The sequence below is a fragment of the Oreochromis niloticus genome, linkage group LG7, assembly GCF_001858045.2.
Source record: "Oreochromis niloticus isolate F11D_XX linkage group LG7, O_niloticus_UMD_NMBU, whole genome shotgun sequence".
In the NCBI taxonomy this organism is placed as follows: domain Eukaryota; kingdom Metazoa; phylum Chordata; class Actinopteri; order Cichliformes; family Cichlidae; genus Oreochromis; species Oreochromis niloticus.
Window position 1 is genome coordinate 27297178 of NC_031972.2, and position 13787 is coordinate 27310964.

General features: G+C 38.7%; 1 long non-coding RNA gene across 1 annotated transcript; it reads left to right on the forward strand.

Moving 5' to 3' along the window:
• Positions 1-831: 831 nt before the first annotated feature.
• On the forward strand, positions 832-12694 carry LOC112841773 (uncharacterized). The gene is made up of 3 exons (XR_003221164.1): positions 832-1330; positions 10317-10365; positions 12573-12694. It is a non-coding gene; the product is annotated as an uncharacterized LOC112841773 (long non-coding RNA).
• Positions 12695-13787: the final 1093 nt, after the last annotated feature.

The following is a 13787-nucleotide window of genomic DNA, read 5'->3' on the forward strand; positions in this document are numbered from 1 at the left end:
CTCATGTTGGTGTAGTCAGCAATTAAAACAGACAATTTACCTGGATTTAAATTTAAAATACTGTCCTTTATGGTATTTTTTTCTCTTGACATAAACTCAACACACTTTGTTAGGTACCCTTTGCTAGTACCAGGCTGGTTCTTTTACCTTAAGAGTTGCCTTAATTTTTCTTGGCATAGATAAAACAAGGAAACAGTCCTCACATGCAGACTTGACGGCTGCACATCCAAAACTCATACCACATATCTCAGGTGCTCTGCTGGATTGAAATTTGTGATTGTGGAGGCCATTTGCGCTTTGTGACATGGTGGGTTATGCTGAAAGGAGCCATCAGAAGATGGGCACACTGTGGTTTTAAAGGGTTAGACATGGTCAGCAACAATACTCAGGGAGACTGTGGTGTTTGAACAATGCTCATATGATATAAAGAGGCCTAAAGTGTGTCAAGAAAAAATCCCCCACATGACTACACCATCAGAACCAACAGCCTGGAGAGTTAATAGAAGCTAGACATGATCCATGCTTTCATATTATGTCAAATTCTGACCCTGCCCTCTGAATGTCACAGCAGATATCAAGACAATGGTTCTCTGTGTGTTCTGTTAACCAGTTTTGGTGAGCCTGTGTATAGACTAAGTTTTCTATTATTAGCTGACAGGAGTGGTACTTAGTGAGTCTACTGTAGCTAATCTGCTTTAAGACACATATTGTGCATTTAGAGATATTCTTCTACATACCTCAGTTGTAATGACTGTTTATTTGGGCCATTGTTCCCCTTCTATCAGCTTGAAGCGCTCTGCTCTGAACTCTGTCACAACAAGGTATTTTTGCCCCCTCACTGGCTATTTTCTCTTTTCAGACCAAGCCTAGAGATAGTTGTGCAGGAGAATGACAGCAGATTGCAGCAGTTTCTAAAATACTCAGACCAACACCCATGTCACATACCAAGTCACATCAGTCATCTTTTTCCCCCACGCAGATGCTCAATTTGAACTTCACTGAGTTGCTGCACGTATTTTATGTGCACATAAAAAAGTCTTAGTTTCTTTTGTATAATCAGACACGTTTATTTGCTCTCCCCATAAAGATGAAAAACAGAAGCAAAACTGTTAAATATTAGTGTATTAGATGATTGATTAGCTTAGGCCAGCAAGAACACCGTGAAGACACTTTTAAAATGGATTAGCTGCAAGACTTAGCTGGAAAAAGTATCATCTCAACCACAGCTACGACAATGACGGGCTCTTCCAGCTAATTAGCTAAAAACTGAGTTCTTCGATGGATTAAATTAAACAGTAACACTTGAAGAATTTGCGTTTCGGAGGTCCAGGTACTGTCTTTGGCTAATGTCCATCCTGTAACTCTCGGGAGAAATAAGTATAATAAAATTATTAAAATCAATAAGTTGATGCACAGACGTCTATTGAAGTTAGCTTGATTTAGACTGTCTGTTAGAAGTCTTTTAGCTTGTGTTTGCTTTTAGATATCCTATTTTAAAGCTACTTCGCTAAAGTGTATTTAGCTAGGCTTATGTGGTTTATACAGTGTATTGCATGTAAACTGAACGACTTTCGTGGATTAGTTCAAATACTAAAAAGGATGGCATTACTATAAAAAATGTAAGCAAAATCACTGACCTAGGAGCCTAGGTTGTAGGAGCTTGGGTTACTGGTGCTAGATGTCTTATGCTTTCATTGCCGGTAGGGGGAGGTAGAAGCAAACTAATGAAGCGCCCCAGGGGTGTGAGGCGCAATAACGAAGCTCAAAACCTATTTTTAAATGTAAATTTTATTTTTGTGTTTATTTATGTATATTTGCATTATTTTACTCCCAATTCACATGAGTATTATTAATCTGTGCACGTGTTAATTTGGAAATGTGTTTTAAGGAAAGCCCGACTTTGACACAGGTACGCTACCTGTCTACAAGGAAAATGTTCAGTTTTGACACTGACAGTTACTTAGCATTATAATGAAGATTTAAGTAGTTTGTATATGTCTTTAAAAAATTGACCAAACCAGTTTGATTATGAATGTTTTCTTCTTTATCTTCACACTCACAAGCATATATAGCATATATACAGACACTGGATCACAACCCTGAAACAGTAACTGACCTGTAACATAAATAAAATGGTAATCTCTCCCTCCCTGAATTATTTATATTTGTTTACTGTCAGTGAGTGAAACCTTCTTTTAACCCCCTCCCTTGTAGTGAAATAGTCTACTTAGTGATATGTTGGTTTTACAGTTAAACGTCCCAGACACATTAAAACACATTAAAAACCTTTGCAGTTAAAAGGCTGGGTGGAGTAAACAGTCTAGAGAGTGGAGTATCTTTTATATGTTTTATAGTATGTACTGTTGTTGTTAGTTTTAGATAATTGGTGTTTTGATTTTTAAAAAAAAGCTGTAAAATATTTTTAGCACATTTTACCTGTTTTGTGTAAATACATAGCATTTTGGTCTTCCTAGTTAAATTTATGCCAGTGCACCTATTACCATCTTTTTTGCCTGCCCGAATGAGTAGTTTTTCTAAGTGACCCACTTGTGCTCCATTATCAGAGCATCATTAGGGTGTTGTTGTTGATGCTTACTCTCCTTCCTTATGGTTTGGCCTTGGATCTCATCCAGTCCCCTGAGTCCTCTTAGAGTACAGAGCAGTAAGCATTTCCCAAACAAATTAATACCATATCCTGAGTGTGCCTAAACTTTCTGGAAGTGTAATATAGACTATTAATGGTGGCAGTCATGTTTTTTTCAGTTGCGGTGGCAGAACAGATTTCAGTTTATATTTCCGATTGGTTAATAGACGCAAGAACGTTAATTGTTGTGACTGTGGCGTCTGCTTTATGGACTAGATATTGATCGGATGTGCTGGCTTTTCATGCAGAGGTTGCAAATGCAAAATATGATTCCCAGTAACTATGAGAGTAATTCGGCTTGGTAAATTACAGTCAGCAGCAAAAATAGTATTTTGCAACTGTGATCTTACTCCAGGCTGTTAGTATGTGTAGTGTATTATGGATTTCATGTGAGCATGAAATTTTCTATCAATATTTTAGTGCTTTTAAAAAATAGTTTATTTGAGTGTAGTTATGACATTTCATTGGTTTTATGACTGCTGCTCTTAACAGTATGGCTAATCTACGTAATGCGTACCGACAAGGCTCTCTCCATTTTCTCTCAGCTGGACTTACTAGCTTGACTCCTCATCATACATTTCAGCACAGCTATAAATATGACTGACTTGTAATTTGTTTATCTATTGCTGTCCACGTCTCTGTCTTTGTTTATGTCTGTGCATCTGTGGTGAAAAATAATCTATCTGACAAAGGTGGGAGGATTTTTAAGAATACAATTAAATCTACCTGTCAGGTATTTTTTAAAACCTGGTGATGTTGCAGCGTAGGTCCTGACATACAACCTGCGTGCTGACCCCAGACTGACATCTATCATTAATATGACTTTTTGTTTCTGACGTTGTGTTTGTGCCATTTGACGTCCCAGTGTAAGATTCCTTTCATGGGTTCCTTACATTTCACTTACCTGACCCCTTGATTCTAAACCTTATACGTGCTGCTTGATCCATCCGTGTGTGTGTGTGTGTGTGTGTGTGTGTGTGTGTGTGTGTACACACGAATGATGTGTGTCTTTCCTGGACAGGGTTAAGTAGATGGTTCCTTGGGAACAGGCGATACATGTGTAGATGAACCCTTCTTACCTCTTGGCTTTACATCTTAGAAAGGCACTTTGTGTGTATTTGGGTACCATAGGACCTGAAGAAGGTTGATCATGTATAAGTTATGTTAACTAATTAAGACTGGGCCCTAACCTATGGCTGACCCCGAGGAAATAACAATGCACCATCTAAAAGCCTTTGTACCTGCTTACCTGTGGCCTCTTGGCCACACTAGAGTGTTGGATATCCTGTGTGCCGGTGTGTGTCCATGCATGTGTGTGTTTTGGCTGGCTGGTAGCGGAGGGCTACTCTGACCTGGTAACTGGAGCACGATGAGAGAAGAAACGAGAGAGCAAAGAGAAAAGGACAGCGAGAGAGCAAAGAAGAAAAGAGCCATCTACCCCTCTCTTACTTTCTTTCACCGAAGAGGGGAAAGAAAGTAAGGGGGTGTAGACGGCTAGTCCATGTAATTAGGCCTAAATGAGTTTTCCACTGACTCAGTGGGTCGTGGCAGCGCTGGGACAAAGATAGGCTGGAGGTCAGGGAGTCATCGAGTTTGGGGATGGGGCATGGTGTGGTCACATGAAGATATGAGTGCAGTGTGGCAGGCGGTAGACCTCCTTTGGTCAAGGTTCTTTAGGGGAGACTGAGACTATTTTTCCCTGTTTCTTTATGGTTCTAAAAAAAAAATCAGATCTTACATCTGAATATGAACATTTTTTTTAATGTGGGGGAATGCACAACTTAATGTCTCAACTGAAAGTCCATTCCTATGTCCACCCACAGAGTTTCACATATTATCGACAGTTCAACTTATTCTAATGGGATGAGTGATAATTATATATCTGTAATCTATCCAAATTTTAAAGTCCCAAAACAGAAGCAAAAGCCATGCTTTCTGCTGCCTATTTGCGCCATAAGTGTGTAAATCATGGTCAGCTGGAAGTCTAACTGTGTTGAGGCAGGAGACTTGCAAAAAGGATGCATTCTATGTTGGAGGAATAATGCGATATTGACAGTAATTAATCATAATAGATGACTTATTTCATGTAAACAAAGAAAAAGAAATTGCCAAATTGTCTCTCCAGTTTATTTTTCTTTCAAAATGGAATGCATTCCTGCAGCATTGCACATGCTGCTTAACCTGATATTGTATCAACTGTCTTGCTTACTTAACAACCAGATATCCTTCAATTTCCATTTAACTGATTCACTATGAGAAATAGATGAATCATAGACAGCTAAGCGCCTAGAAACCACTTGTCTTCCAAATGGATGAAACTGATGGCAAAGTTACCCTTGAAATAGTCTTGTAATATGAAAGCAATCCGTGTCGCAGAAATCAACTCAGGCACTCTATTTCAAATGTGTTTGTTCTTATTGGCCACCTGTGAGTTCTACTTTAACCCAAAATGATCCCTCCAATTATGAGCTGTTATGAACTCTAAGAGTGTTTGTGACGTCATTATATCATCGCTCATCACCTGCAACTGAGTTCAAAAGGTTACTCTGTAACAGAAATGGTCATTAAGGTTTTTTTTGTTTTGTTTTTTTACAGGTGATTGTATTGTGGTTCATTTGTAATTAAGATCAGCTCATTATGTGGATGGGAAATATTACGCTTAGCTGAGAATACTGAATATCTCTTGTAAAATCTAAATATACTTTCAAGGTTTTTCTTCTATGTTTTCTTTAAAATACAAGTGTAACTGATGTTAGATGGTTCATCGCGTTGAAATGTCCAGTGACAACACAAAAGGCTGATTGCTTCTTCTTGTACAACTACTTAATAGCACAAATTGGAAACATGAAATTTAGAACTGTGCACAGATATTCAACTATGCATATAAATGTTTTTTGGGGATGGGTATGTGGCCTCAAATTTTGAGATTATAATTGACTTTTAGGTGATTTTTTTAGGTGCTGAAACACACACCATCTCAACCATGCCTTATACTTCACCTCATTTTTGCCATCTTAAAGCTTTAGCAAGTTTTCATGTCTTTACAGCGACTTTTCCTTAAAAAAATTGCCCAATGATAAGTTTAGTGCCCTGTGAGCGTGAGGTCTTGCTCTCCCACCACAGGCAAACCTGTCTCAGTATCCACTCTATTCGGTGAGTGGCAGAATGGAGCATACAGCAGCACCTGTAAATGAGCTGTTTGTGGGGTTGTTTTTACACTGATGGAGGCTATGCACTGTTTGTGCGGAGGGGGAGAAGACATTCTGTCTCTTCTAACCTTTTCACTTTGGTTGAATGAACAAAATATAAAGCACTAGTTGTTCTTTGTTTAGGTTAATGATAGTAAAACAAACTAAAGCAAAGCTTATTTTTTACTGTCACTTTTGCAGTTCTGGGTCTGCCCTGTAAGCTGCTTTTGTCTCCTTCGCTGATCTTCTTACCTTTTTCTCTTAGTTGTCTTTCCTCCCAATGTCAATACATTGTATGTAATAATATCAGCTAATATTCTTCCCTATTTGTTGCAAAGCAGATCATACTTATGCATGTTTGTGTGTTAATTCTGTGTATTAAGTGTGCAGCTGTGTACACTGTGTATTTTCACATAATCTCACATTACTTTTTAAAGCAATGAGCTACTGAAGGCCGTGCACACAAACAAACACGCACGTGTCTGTGCTCGCACTTTTCCTATCTTATCACACACATCTCCACCTCCCTAATATTCTCCGCCTCCCCCTACATGTGCTACATGGCGGGGTGTGTGTGGGGTTATGAAAACAGTTAGGCTTAATAATTGATGTTCTGCATTTCAATCAATTTCACCACAGTGTTAGGCTAATTAAGGTTAGCGCTATGCTCCCAGGGGCTGTGTATGTATGAGGGTGTGAGTGAATAAAAAAAAAGTGTGTGTGAGATGGACGGTATATGTGTGTTTTCCTGCTCCTGGGGGCTCCATGCTCCATTTTATATCTCAAAATACATGGGAATTCTCTATTTCAGGAACAAGAGATGAGACACGGTCCTTTTCTCTCTCTCTTGCATGCACGCTCTCGCTTGCTTGCTGTTTCTCTTCCTCTCTTTCCCTCATTTTGTGTCTCTCTCTCTCTTGCTCACTTCTTCCCCTCTCTCTCCCCAGGCAGGATCCTAAATGCAATTAACACAGCCGCTTTACTGCCTGCTAATTATTAACACACACACACACACACACACGCACACACACACACACACACACACACACACTGGAAATGATTATTTTATGCTGGACTAATTTAAAGTTCATTGACAATTGTTTTAATTAATTAAATAAGAAAAGCACACACTTTAAGAAACGCAGGCTGCCAGGCAGGCACTGCAGACGTTTGCATATGAATGTAATAATTATCCTCAGTGTGTTTTTGGTGGCTCACCTAAAGCATTTTTTTTTCTTTTTGTGTGTGTATGTGTCATGTATAGTTCACCCACAACCTTAAGGTGTGTAAGTGTTAATCTGCGTGTGTGTGTTAATGTGTCTCTAAACCCTCTCTGTCAGTATTTAACATTAACTGGAATAACTAAAGAGTGCAATTAAGAAGCAAAGACAGCTTTATGTGCAGCGATTTTTTTTTCTCCCTCTGTTATTAAATAGTCAGGGGTAGGCCACACTTCCCATAGGAGGCTGGACCGCTATTGCTGCAGATCAGCTGTGTTTGTGTATCAGCACTAAATGCCACACGGTCGGCTTTTGAGGTGCAGGGTCAACCTACACAAATAACGATTGCCTCTACACTTGACTGCACCGTGGTTTTGATATTTAGCAAATCGCTAAAGTGTCAACTTTCAGGTACATTTATGTTCCGAGATAATTGACTACCTGTGTCACAGGGGAGGTTTTGTCTATACAATATGTCACGTTCTGCTCTTTTATTTACAATGCTTGACAAAACAGTATTTGTGATAATGAAACATCAGCTTAGACTATAGGTTGCAGATCCTCGTGTCTAACTCACAGCTTACATTGCCTCTAGTAAGTTAAATAGGTGCATTTGAACTTGAATTAGAAATGCAGTACAGTGCAAAAGTCTTCAGCCATCAGTCATTCCTTTATATTTTGCTAGCAAAATTAGAAATAGGCGGTTTATTGAAACATGTAAAAAGATAAATGTAAACAGAGACAAAAACAGAGTCTGAACTATTCTAACAAACTTGAAAGGCGATATTTCGTCTGACCGCCTTAATTCTTCAACATAGTCTGAAGTCTGAGGCAAGCTTTCTTGTAATTTCTTTAAGGAGTCTTCAGGAATAGTTCTCCAGGCTAATTTATAGACATTTCAAAGCTCTTCTTCGGATCTTGACTGCTTTTTCTGTCAAGTTGATCCCACGATGGTCTCGGCTCTGGGTTTGTGAGAGACATCACCTCAACAATGCTGAGAGGTAGTGTGAAACTTACAAAATGAAAATACAATAAATTGTGAATGTTACCAGATTTTCATTTACCATGTACAGGCCAAATGTATTATATTTCCAACTACTTGCTAAGTACATACAGTAAGTATAAAATGAAGCTTAAGTTTTTTTAAATTTAAATTTTATGGTCTAATGAGATACTCTTTGTATACTACTTTATTCTCTTTTGTTTCACTTTTATTTCAGCCGCTCTTCTGTCTGGAGGCAGTTTTTAATCTTTAATTGTAAGTTTAGATGCATGTTTGATTTGTAACTTTCCAAGATAACTATGGCCTCACACAGGCTAACAGTCTGAGTATAAAAAACAGCCACCATTGTATTCATTGGGGTACTTTTGATAAGTGCATGTCCAACAGAACCAGTCAAAATACAGGGTGTTGTTTCAAAATGTGGGACAGGGGGACAAGAAATTTCACATTTGAATTCATCATGCCATCATCAAAAGCCTGTTCCCACCGATTTTCAGACCACTTATTGTGTAATCTGGCATACCTCAGACTTTTCTCTCTTTAACCTCCTAAGACCCGAACTCTTCCACGGCATGCATTTTTAATTTCTCTTTGATATTTGGTCCTATTGGGGCCCAATGAATGTAAAAACAAAGAATTACCAGATTTTTTTTTTTACCTTATTTTTGTTTTTATGAAAAATCAGAGCCACATATGAGGATATTCGTTTAAAATTTTGATAGAACAGTAGCAGTATAATGTCCACGTAAATGGATATCAGGCCCTTGTAGAGCAAAATTGAGTATTTTGGTCTAAATAACCCAAAATGTGATGTCCATATATGTGGACGGCAGGTCCTAGGAGGTTAAGAATAGCGTCTTGACAGCCACTCTTCCACTGAGACCATTTCTGATGAGGCTTTGGTAATTGGATCAACTAAAGGGGCAGATGCATCTCTTAGATCTCGTTCAGGTCTTTGCTGGATTTTTTTCCTGTTTCTTAAGGACGTGACTTTTGTATACTGTTCGTCTGCTGTTGAAGTCCACTTGTCCAGTATAAAGAAATATAGATAAATGAGGGGTTACTTAAGACCTCTGGACAGTACTTAGAGTCCAGAGTACTGTAGAGTGTTTTAATTATATGCAGTAAATCATAGTTTGAGTCCTCCTTAGATAAAAATATTTCCTCTCCTCTCTAAAATGATTTTTTGGGGGTTTTTTTATAAGTTAAATAACATTGATTGGACCATTTGTGGACTGGCCTTCAGCCATCATTCTGGACTTTAGTATTTGTAACTACAATGCCACTGAAGTGGGCTTGGACTAAGTCTTAAGACTGAGACGTCCATCATGGTAAGAAGACAGAGATTGGATATGTACTTTGAAGAATTAATCTAGTACTGCTCTTGTGTTAGATGAGTGAACAGAAGCCACGTGTGGCCTCAAGTAACTAGACACCAGGTGTGTTTGTTTAATAAAGTCAGAAGAAAAGAAAAAAGGAGAGCCAAACAAAAGAAACAGAAAGACTATAATATAAGATGAATATAAGATGAAAGACAGAATGGAAAGTGAAGGATCTCATATGAAAATGTGTGCGCTTGCTTTTGGTGGACTCAGGTGTTAAAGTACACTCCCATTACACTTAGAATAAGACTGGCGACACAACACCACCATCTTTCCACCACCCAACCACCTTTTATTAACCTTCTTTGTCTTTTTAAAACCCCTTTCTGCTATTACCTCACAGTCTATCTTCAGTTCAGTTTTCAACACTGATTGAAATTCAGCATTAACTACAAGTTGTCTGAACTAAATTCTGTTAGTTAAAGCTGAACTTTATTATTATTGTCAAAATGACACTGTGGAGGGGAAAATTAACTCCACCTTATAGAAATCTCCATGAATTAGATTTTTGTTGTGCTTTATAACATAATTAACCTAAATAAATACATTCTTAGCCATTCTCTGGGTGATGTGAGGCATCTTAAAAGAATGAAATACTGCTTATTTACACTTACAGTTGAAACAGTACTGATAGACTGAATTTGTATGTGCATTTAGTTGTTCATTTTTAGTTCATGAATTCTTTGAGTCACATTTTTTTGTGAATTTCTTACTTTCTAATTCCTCTTTATTGGTATCCCTTCTTGTGTTACCCTTGTTGGCTTTTACTGTTTTCCACACATCGTTTGTTCACTTCAAATGTAGGTTTCTAGGTCTAGCAGTATTTACAGTTTATTAATAATCTCTCATTTCTTCTTCTTTTTGCCTATAACTACACAGAGAGGAGCTGCAGCAGGGCATCAGGAGGACACAGGGTCCTGAGTAGGGGGTAAGACCTTAGGCCTGAGGGCACAGAACCATATTGTGGGGTTAATGTGTGTGTCTGTGTGTCCAATTTATTCCTCTGTTGTTCTCCTGTAGCCTGACCATCATGTGTGTTTGAATGAATGCATGAATATGTGAAAGAGAGACACATATGGGGGTGTATTTGTGCACATGCTTGTGTGCATGTGTGAGTGAATGAGTGTGTGTGTGTGTGTGTGTGTGTGTGTGTGTGTGTGAGAGTGAGAGTGAGAGTGAGTGGAAGCCCCTGGCCAGGCCATTCGTTATTGATGCTCCTGCCTCAGGGTATGTCGGGGGAAATGGATGTGCGTGTATGTGGGAGTGTGCTCGTGTTTGCTTGTGTGTGTGCGCAGCTGTGTGCATGTGTGTGTACAGGGGGTCATGTTATGTCGTCAAACGGCGGCTGGTGAAAGATGGCCAGCACTGATATGATCAGTCATCTGTTGATCAAGATGTACTGCTGCCTCCTCATCGCAGTTTCTCTCTCTGAATTTCACAGTTAAGTCACTCTTGCGCTTCTCTCTTTCTCTCTTTGTCTTCTTCCCTCTATTTCCATGCTTTTTTTGTTAAAAATGTCCTTAAATTTACTTTCTTAAGCAGGTTTCAGAAGTAACTCTTTTTCTTTCTGTCTTTCTTTCTACATTGCTGTATGCAAAGTGACTTTGTGGCTTGGCATTATCGATGTCCACATGTGTTGCTTTTTGTGTCTCCCTATAGCTTGCATTTTTTGCGACTTATGTCGTTCAATATTCTTCTCTGTCATCTTTCTTCCCGTTTTGCTGTTGCCTCTTCCACCCTTGTCTTTCTCTTCCTTTCATTAAAGTGTCGTGTTACATGTGTACACACAGACAAACAGCCAGGAAACGATAAGATACGCTCGCATGCTCAGTAACTCACAAACGTTAAAATGTGCATACACATAAGCTAACCTGAGCCTGGTATACATACTGTACAAGAGACACACAAGCATGCGCATATACACGTACACACGAGCTGTGGTAAGTAAGTAGGTAATGTGCTTCAGATACTGTGGTTAACTGTATACACCACCAGTCTAAAGTGCTCTGCCCTGCGGTGAATAGCTAATGGGCTTCAGAGAGTTTGGTTTTTTAACCTTAAGGCGCTGTTGTTTTCTGTGGTTAAAAGATAATGGGGGTTTTACTGTGTGGTTAAGAGCTGCACTTGTGTTTGTGTGTGTGTTTATGCATGTATTCCTGTGCTAAGAGAATAGTCCCCACCAGTGATTTCATTTGTACTGTAAAAATTAAAAATTTACAGTTTACTCATGCTAAGTTGGAAGTGCTGTGCATTTGTGAGGTGTTATTTCAAGCATAATCCTGTGGGTTGTTTTTTTTATTATGGAATTAAAATAGGAGACAAACAGGAAAGGAATTAGAGTTGTTACTTCGTGTGTGATTTCTTGAGAAGCATTTTGGGAAATGGTGCAGCCTCTTTTTACGAGAAATAAGCAGAATGGATTTCATGTTTATGGGTGCATGTGAAATGGAAAATAACTGCTCTATATGCTCAAATCCAATACAGACTAGCTGTTGTGGAAAACTATCTCTTCTCCCTGCTTAAGCATGCAACTTAGCGTTTCGACAGTCACTCCAGTTGTTCCACCATCTGCCATTTTAGCTACCAGAAGAAGTGTGCATCGTTATTGAGGAACACAAAAGTAACAGTCCTGATGGTAGTGTAGTGGTTTACACATTTGTCTAACAAGCAAAAGATCCTCGGCTTGATCCTGGAAGGAGGCACAAATCCGTTTGACAGTTGTGTCACAAAGAGTCTGTGGTATAAAAAAAATGTTCGGTGAAATCAAGCATGTACCTGATCTGGGGACTCTTTGCGAATAAATGAGCAGACAAAAGTAGCATCTGTCTTCTTGATTTGGTTACAGTTGGGGCTTACGTTTATCCTGGGGATATTTTGCAACCAGCACTGTAACCGCAAGACTTATAACAGTCTCAACAGTTATGGTGCCATTATTTTATAACTGTTACATTGTACAATAAACCTTTCCTGGCAATCATGTAAAAATGCTTCCTTTCATTGTCATTTTTGATGTTTTTTTATTTATTTATTTTTTAATTCATATTTGCTCAGCCAAAATGCAGAATAGTTTGATAAGCAAATAGTAAATAATCTGTCTATTTCCACAGGTAACAGAATTTTTTGTTTTTGTTTCAGAGCATTTGTGAGGTGATGTAAAGTCTGCAGGCCTGTTGCATGTCCTGTGAATGTTGGAACTATTATCCAACTCATAACTATGATGTCTTGATTGACATAGCTAATTTGGCTCTTTAAGGTGTGATTGCCTGTATCATTGTTGCAAATGGCTGTACAGTACCTTCTTATTTCATTTTATTAATCAAAGCTGTTTTTCTCTTTATAATAATACCTTTCTGTAGCGTACATGTAGCATACGGACATAAAACTTTGAGTGTGAATGTCTGTATGTGTAGCGTATTTGCTGGCACATCAGTGCATGTCTTCTTAAATCACTCATCACATTGTCAGTGTTGTTTTCTGTGGGAAATAGATAATGCCTTTACAATGTGTGGTTAGAGTCAAGACCAGTACAGTTCACTGTGCGCTGACCCCAAACGATGCATAATGTAACAGCACTGACCACGCTGATGTATTAGTGGACTAAGTGACTGTATTAATGGTGCTCAGTGCAGGGAGGGAGGCACTAAGAGGCCCGAAAAGTGCTTTAAGTGAAGGTGTGGAATGGTGATTGGCTGCGATAGGTGTGTGTGTGTGTGTGTGCATGACTTTTTGGGAGCTAATGGTTAGATAGATTAGGAAATCCATCACATTTAAGGACAATTTTCAAGGATTCTTAAATCTTTTTTTTCTCTTCCTCAGAAGGTGTTTTCCTGCAGGATGCTGAATGCCTGTCTAAACATTTCATTAATCAACCTAACATAAATGTTTTCAGACTGTGGGAGTGTCCAGAGAGAACCCACGTAAGGAGGGAGAACATGCAAAAAACCCACACTGACAGTACCCACCCGGCTGTAGAGTCAAACCCAGAACCTTCATTCTGTTAGGCAACAATGATAACCATTGCAACACTGTGTTGCTATAAATGTGATGCAGTGCATCAATACAGCCATTGGTATTTCTCAAGAACACCATCCATTACTCAGCATAGTCTCCCACAAATATGAGAAAAGGGTAAATCTTTCCAGTGTACTGATAGCTTCTACTTATGGCTTCCACCAAACTATCATGGATTTGATTATAAAAGTGGTAACTCTGTTAGGCAAGCGATTATATGAATAATACTTTGTATGTTACATAGGTGTGTGTGTGTGTGTGTGTGTGTGTGTGTGTGTGTGTGTGTGTGTGTGCATCTGTGTGTCTTTTGTTAACTTTTCATTGGTGTAGTTGATACAA